The following is a 7624-nucleotide window of genomic DNA, read 5'->3' as shown; positions in this document are numbered from 1 at the left end:
TCTATTTTAATAAAAATCCTTCCTTCTTACATTGATCTTGGACAAACATATGTCCCCACTTTTCAATACATTATTTATTTCATTTAGCTTTCTCATTGAACTGAAGACTTGCTAAAAGGCTTGCTGTTGTTTTTTAGAGGAAACATATATCATGTAATTATTCTTTTCTTACAAGATAAATGTTGACCATTTAATTACATGGGGCTCGATTCAGCAAAACCTACTTCCATGCTTTCTAGCCCACAAAAGCTTCTCAAGCCTTCTGGTCTCCACAGTTGTGAAGGATAATCACTGTTCCCCAGGGAAGGCAGCAGACTGCTACATTAGGCATTATGCACTATTCCACTGGTGACTGCCAAAGAAGAAAGGTGAGGAGAATCTGCTGAACATACTCAGGGATTCCCACTCAGGGTGGGAAAGAAAGAGAGAGAGAGAGAGAGAGAGAGTAGAAAAGGTGGGCAGGGGAATTCCAATGACAGAACTGTAAGAACCATATACCATACCTGTTACATGGCTCAACCTCCTTTGGCGCTCAAATGCTGGCTGGGACAAATTTCCATTTCATATTATTCTCCCAGGCTCTTGCCAGGAACCAAATATGTTTCCTGAAAATTTTGCATTTTAGTAGACCGTTTTTTTCCGTTTTTGGATTTTCATTTCCCCCCCCCACAAAAAGATACAAAAAATCCAAAGAAAAATGTCATTTTCAATGAAAAAAAATCATTTTCCAAATTAGACCATGATGGCAGCTGGGACCCAGGATAGGCAGCTGAGACTCTGGGCGCAGGGTGGCCGCCGGGACCCCAGACACGGGGCTGGCAGCCAGGACTCCGGGGGTGCTGCAGCACTCCCCCACCTCTAGTTCCCGCACCTATGGTTAATGTTGTGAAGCTGAATATATACATTTGAACATATCAAAAAAATTGAAGAATCCAAGATGAGAATAAATTCTATTTTCAGTATACAGAAACTTTTACAAGTGAACATTTGTCATATGAAAGGCATCTTCCAAAGCCAATTTATTAGATGCTGGATATCAACCAGGAACTGGCATATTGGCTTAATAATTAAGATTGCCACTGTTCACAAGATAGATGGAGAGGAGAAAGAGGGAATAACCATTCTGAACTGCAACTCTTTCACCGGTCACCTTTTGCTTCAGAAATCAGCTGATCAGTTAGCTTGAAGTTCTTGAAGTGGGCTGTCAGACTCAGAAGCAGTATATTGAACATAAAGAAATTACAGAACTTGCCATAATTAGCATTCCCAAAATTATAGACATCTTATTCACAAAAAAAGGAAAAGAAATCCATACGCTTTGTTTATCTATCCTCCACAGAACTATCAAAAAGATCATTCCTTTTAAGTGGGCACAAGGGTAGAATCTTTGCCTGCAAAAGTAATCTTCTATATATACACACTAATTTAGAGTTATTTAGCGCACAAAAATTCTGCTAATGGATGAAAAGACTGTCTCCTAACCTTTTAAGATTATTTATTAGTAATTTATTAATACAGTTAGAACGAAAATGGCTGTTGTTTTCAGAATTCATTTTTCAGCCTGTAGTCTTATACCAGATGACACTCAGGCTCCGGTTCTTTGGGAATACACATCAAACTCTGGTTCATAATTTATGTAATGACATATACTTGGACACTGATTAGCTACCTTATCATCCCTGTAATAAAAGAAGCATAACCCCTAGTTTATCATTCATTTATCTGAAGTCATTTTGAATAATATCACAAGATTGTAATGTAATCATTATGCTGTACAGCATGTGTGAGCCAATACACTACACTGTCAGTGTCAGAGGACTGTCATAGTTCATACTACTTAATTTGCTCACTTCTTATACATTTATGAAATTGGAGTCAACAGTCTAGTATAGTAATAATATTCTGGATGAGATATTTACACAAATTGTTAATAAGATGTTCAAGGCAAGTGCAAGAAGATGCAAAACAAAACTGGTTTTGTGGCTGAACTTAGAGAAAAGATGACCTTATAGTCAATGAGCTGATTGAATTTCCTTTGACTTTTACATCAAAAGTACCTAGAGATTGTGTTGATATTTTTTATAGTTATAACAATTAGGGAAGATGAAGTTTTCTAGCAGAATGCTTAAATCACATGGTGAAAGCAGGATGCTTGCAAGGCAATGAGATGCGTTATTTCTCCAATATATTATGTCCAGGTTATGGAGTTAATGGTGAGGACTAGTCAAAATAAATGAGGGAAAGTTCTGTATTGCTGACTCTGGTAAGGGTATCTTTTCTGCTGAAATAGAAAATAGAATGCAAAAGAGTGCTGTAAGGACTAGAATACAACAGGATACAATACATACTAAAGTACAGCCTGTATCTATCCTCCATGTTACTAACTCTTGTGATTTTATCATGAGTTTCATGATATTTAATGTTTTACTTAAAGTCCCAGCTCCTGGAGGGAAGTGATTACATGAGAATTTCAGCTTTCATTTTTAAAGAAAATTTCTAGCCCTTGTGGTTGAAGAGAAAAGCTTGAAAATGTAACCCTAAAAGAGTCAAAAACCAAGAGAGCTCAAAATTTATTTTTTAAAACAAATCTCATTATTTTTAAGCAAAGCTCATGTATTTTTTCATGCCTGACTCATGATTATCAAATATTTGAGGTTGACAATACTGTATCTCTTAGGAAGTTTGTAATAAAGACAGAAAAAATATCCATAGTAAGGAATTTCCAGAGCAGAAAGAATGGCCAAGAGTCTGTGAAGCTGATATGATGTCTGGATGATGGACCAGTAGTATGGAAAGGAGATCACCTCACGTGAAATGTTAACCACACCCTGCAAAGCTCCTTATGCACCCCTGTGCTGGAAGCTAAACAGATAAGCCAGCTTTCTGGTCACTTAGACACCAGTCAGCTCCACTGGAGGAGGCTGATTCCAGATATGCAGCAAATTCATTGATCAGTCTGGGAGAGCTGATGAACCAATTGCCATCAGATGAGGGTATTCCTGGGGGAATTCTGCGCCACTGCACATGTGCATAATTAATGAGCCATGCATATTTTAAATTTTTGTGCATAAAAAAGCTTTGCCAAAAAGTTGCTGCAGTTCCACCTTTTGCCCACCGAAGGGTGCTATGGTGCTAGAACAGAGCAGCATCAGCAGAAAATAATGACAGGTTTCAGAGGAACAGCCGTGTTAGTCTGTATTCGCAAAAAGAAAAGGAGTACTTGTGGCAGAAAATAACTTTGGCTGGAAAGTTGCTGCAGTTCTGCCTTTTGCCCACCAGGGGTGCTGTGGTGAATGACAGAGCAGCAGTTCCCAGCCAGCTAAGGAAGAGAAAGAGCCTGCCTTCTTCACAGCACCTGTCAGGCAAGGTCAGGAGACAGGGGCTATGGGGAGACAGACAGTGTGAGACTGCTGGAGGATCAGACAGGGGCTCATAAGGGCTAGTGGGGAAGGACAGACTGGAGCAGGGGCTGAATGGGAGTGGAGACAATGGGCCACAGGGGGAGGGAGTTGCAGGGCCATATGGAGACAAGGGGGGGTGCAGGGCAACACAGGGATGGGGGGAATGGGTGTCTGAGTGTGGGCGGTGGGACACCTGTGGACAGGGGCAGATGTGCCTGACAGAATGGGAGAGGCTAGGGGTCATCCAGGGTCTGCATGGGGGAAGCTCCCTAACAATCCTTCCCCACTCCCGCAAAAAACCTGTTCCACACTTTTACCACCTATACCCAACAACCCTCCAAGTTCACACCCACGCGCCTTCCCAGCAATTACTTCCCTTTCTCTCAGCTCCTCCGTTACCCCTAACTCCCCCAAGCCTTTGCACTGCTTCTGAGGGGTGCGGGAAATACAATTCTGTATTGTAGTTTATATGAATTATTACTCAGAGTTCTGTATTGATATGCCTAGTAAGGAATCTATTTGTAAAAAAAAAATTTCCTGAATCTTTTTTTTGTCTGTATTGTTACAGACATACTTGCTGACAGATATTTTTAAATAAATGACCCAAAATAATTGAAGCTGGTGAATCATCTTGTGATTATATTGTGTTATTTTGACAAATAAACTATGCAGAATTTTGCAGAATTTGAAAATATTGTGTGCAGAATTTTTAATTGGTTGTTGCATAATTTTTAATTTTTTGGTACAGAATTCCCCTAGGAGTAGTTGAGGGGTATAAAAGATGACATAGAAAGAAAGTAAGTGGGGAGGACTTGGCCAAGTTGAGCTCAGTATGTGCTGAGATCCCAAGGAAGGGAGATGTCTGATCCTTCCTGGCCCTGTGGGAAAGGGCAAGAAACACTGTAAATACTTTGCTGCATGAGACTGTATTGGTGTTGGTGATGGGAATATAAATAAATTCACAAGAAGTTGCTAGTTACTGATGGAGTCTGAGAGCATCAGAGGATAGGGGTGGCCCCATTTACATGAAGTAAATCTGGAATAATTCCACTGAAGTCCATGGAGTTACTCTGGATTTTATACTATGTGAAAATGAGGGAAGAATCTGGCCTATTGACTTAAATATCAGTTGACGCTTCTCAGTACTTTACAGAATTAGGCTCTAAGGGTTATAATCTAAGTATTTGACCTTTCAAGCCTTAATTTTACGAGTTTGGTCTTATCACTGGCTTTTTGTGTTCTATGGCAATGTATGAAGTGACAATATTAGACAGCAGAAGAGCAAACACTAGGTTAGCATAGAAGAATGAAAAAATTGGCTGTAGAGGATTTCTAGGATTTTTCACTCAGGCTCTTCCTTAAACACACTGACGTTATGGTAGTGAAAGGGCTGCGATCTCGAATACAGAATCCCAATAGATCTGGCACTAGAATAAAATGAAGAAGGACCGAAGCCCCAGTGGAATGAGGGGGCTGTTGCAGACCCACAACTCTGAAGTGGGATTGATGGATAGAAAACTCTGTGACAAGTGGCACTAAGATAATGATTGTTGGGCAGCATGAGCTATTACAGTATGATGAAAAAAATGCAAGATTAATGATCTTGAACAGTGTAACTTGCTTAAATAATGAAAAAGGAACAGAATGAAATCAGAATCATAATATTTATTTTAAGATAGGTAATCAGAAGAAGAAAACAACAGTGAAAACTACATTTTTTCCCAAAGCATAATATTAGTTTAATGGAACTAATCCTATGAACACATTATTACTGAGTAATAGTGTCCTAACAGAAGCAGTCAAAGCACCATTACTAAGGGTTTTTTAAAAATAGAGCAGGGAAAGTTTTAGGAAAATGCACTGTAAGGAACAATCCTGCCCTAGCAGTGTGATGGGCAAGATGACTTAATAGGTCTTTTCCATCTCTGGTTTCTATGACTATGAACAGAAATTTAAATACTATGCTTTAGACTGCTACTGCTCTTCTGTCAAAGATAAATAATTCCTCTGATGAAAAATTAGAGGATATGTTTACTATTAAACAATTAAATTAGTCTAGCATTTTTTAATGTAAAACAATAAAGACAAATGAGTTAATCATCAATTAAAAGGTGATTTGAAAGGTGGATCCAAAGAGGATGGATCTAGACTAGCATTTTTTAATGTAAGACAATAAAGACAAATGAGTTAATCATCAATTAAAAGGTGATTTGAAAGGTGGATCCAAAGAGGATGGATCTAGACTATTCTCAGTGATAGCAGGTGACAGGACCAGGAGTAATGGTCTCAAGTTGCAGTGGGGGAGATTTAGGTTGGATATTAGGAAAAACTTTTTCACTAGGAGGGTGGTGAAACACTGGAATGCGTTACCTAGGGAGGTGGTGGAATCCCCTTCCTTAGAAGTTTTTAAGGTCAGGCTTGACAAAGCCCTGGCTGGGATGATTTAGTTGGGATTGGTCCTGCTCTGGGCAGGGGATTGGACTAGATGGCCTCCAGAGGTCCCTTCCAACTCTGTTATTCAATTATTCTAATCTTGTATCCAACTGTTATTCATGAAGAATTGAATCCCATTTAAGATTTTATTTCCAACAGAATTCCTTACTGTCTTGTTTCACCACAATTTTGTTGCAATCAAAAACTCTGACAAATCTCAGCATTCGCCTTCAAGGTTTATGTAATAAAAACGATATTCAGAATACAGTATACCAGATTATCTCTTCACAAATACCTAATACAGTCCATGAAGGAGTGGTAGCATCTTAGGATATGCTAGAATGTTATAATTACTGTAGCTATCACACTGTGAATGTTTTGTTAATATTAGATGTGTGATGAAGATCAAATCATAGTAAATGACAGTGATTGTACCAAACCTGGGTCAGAAGTAGATGATACATAATATAAAAGGGGACTGTGATGCACTGAACAGCTGGAATATCTAGGATGGGTACCAGCATGCAAAAGTAAAAATAAACCTGAAATACTGGTCTTCATTTGAGCAATACATGGCACATAAAACAAGTCAGGGCACATCTGGAAGGACAGAAATATAAATATGATTGAAATGTATACATTTTTGCTTGGAAAAATAGAACATGCAAGAAGCTATTCACATGTAAAACTGACTTTTACTATAATCTTAAAATAACTAATGTTATTTTAAGTAGAATAAAGTAGAAATAAGCAAAAGGAAAAGGTGTCAATGTGGACAAAGATGTCAAACTAGTATAAGTTATTAAAATAACGGGTTACTAAAAATGGCAGATCTGGTTAAATGAACGATACCAAAAAATTAATGCAATTTGGAGTACTGTGCAAAGTTCAAAACAAGAGGATATGGTTAGAGGGAAAAGTGTTTCTTTCTGACCTGCACAATGGTTCACTTCAAAGCAATTCTACTCCCCATAACACACAGAAAATTCCCATTGACAATTCCAGTGATGTCAATACCAGTGATGGAAATTAGTTAATGATATCTGATTGTTTCAGGATATTACAAATATTTCATTAAAAATGTTACATGAAGTGGAGAAGTGTTTTCACATACTGTGATCTTTCGAAATGCTGTGCTGAATATGAGTCCAGCTTTGCTTCAAAAGCAAATTCATCCCTTTTTAAAAAAAGGCTCTGGATGGGGGAAGAGTGCAAAAGACTGTTCCAGGGCAGGTAGCCAAATTAGAAACTGTTTCAAATTAAACTGAATCAGACCTTTTATTGCTCACTCTCTGCAAACACAGCGTGCTCAGGGAAGGAGGCAGAGAAGAGGTGGAGCTGGGGCAGGGATTTGGGGAAGAGGTTGGAATAGGGGCAGGGAGGGGGCAGAGTTGGGGTGGGGACTTTGGGGAAAGGGTTGGAATGGGGGTGGGGCAGCGTTGGGAGGAGGCGGGGCAGGGGTGGAGCCTCATGAAAGGGGTGGAGTGGGGGCGGGGCTGGGGCTAGAGCAGGGGGGGATTTTGTATCTTTGTATGAAAAGGTGTCAGTGATGCGGCCTTTGGGCCAATGTATTAGTCCTCATGTGGCCCTGGTGATGATTTGAGTTTGAGATCCCCGGTGTAGGGGAAAATGCAAGAACTCCAAAGGGAGCATTAAGAAGGTGCAGTGTGAAAGATGCATTCACTCCCCTACATCACCAGCAAACTGCACTGGCTGGAGCCAAGGTGGGGGGAAGTTCAAAGCCCTAAATCCTGCCTTTCCCTGCCTCTTTTTGAGTGGGTGGTAGAAGC

Source organism: Lepidochelys kempii, chromosome 7 (genome assembly GCF_965140285.1).
Source record: "Lepidochelys kempii isolate rLepKem1 chromosome 7, rLepKem1.hap1, whole genome shotgun sequence".
Taxonomy (NCBI): domain Eukaryota; kingdom Metazoa; phylum Chordata; order Testudines; family Cheloniidae; genus Lepidochelys; species Lepidochelys kempii.
Note: the sequence above shows the minus strand (reverse complement) of the source record.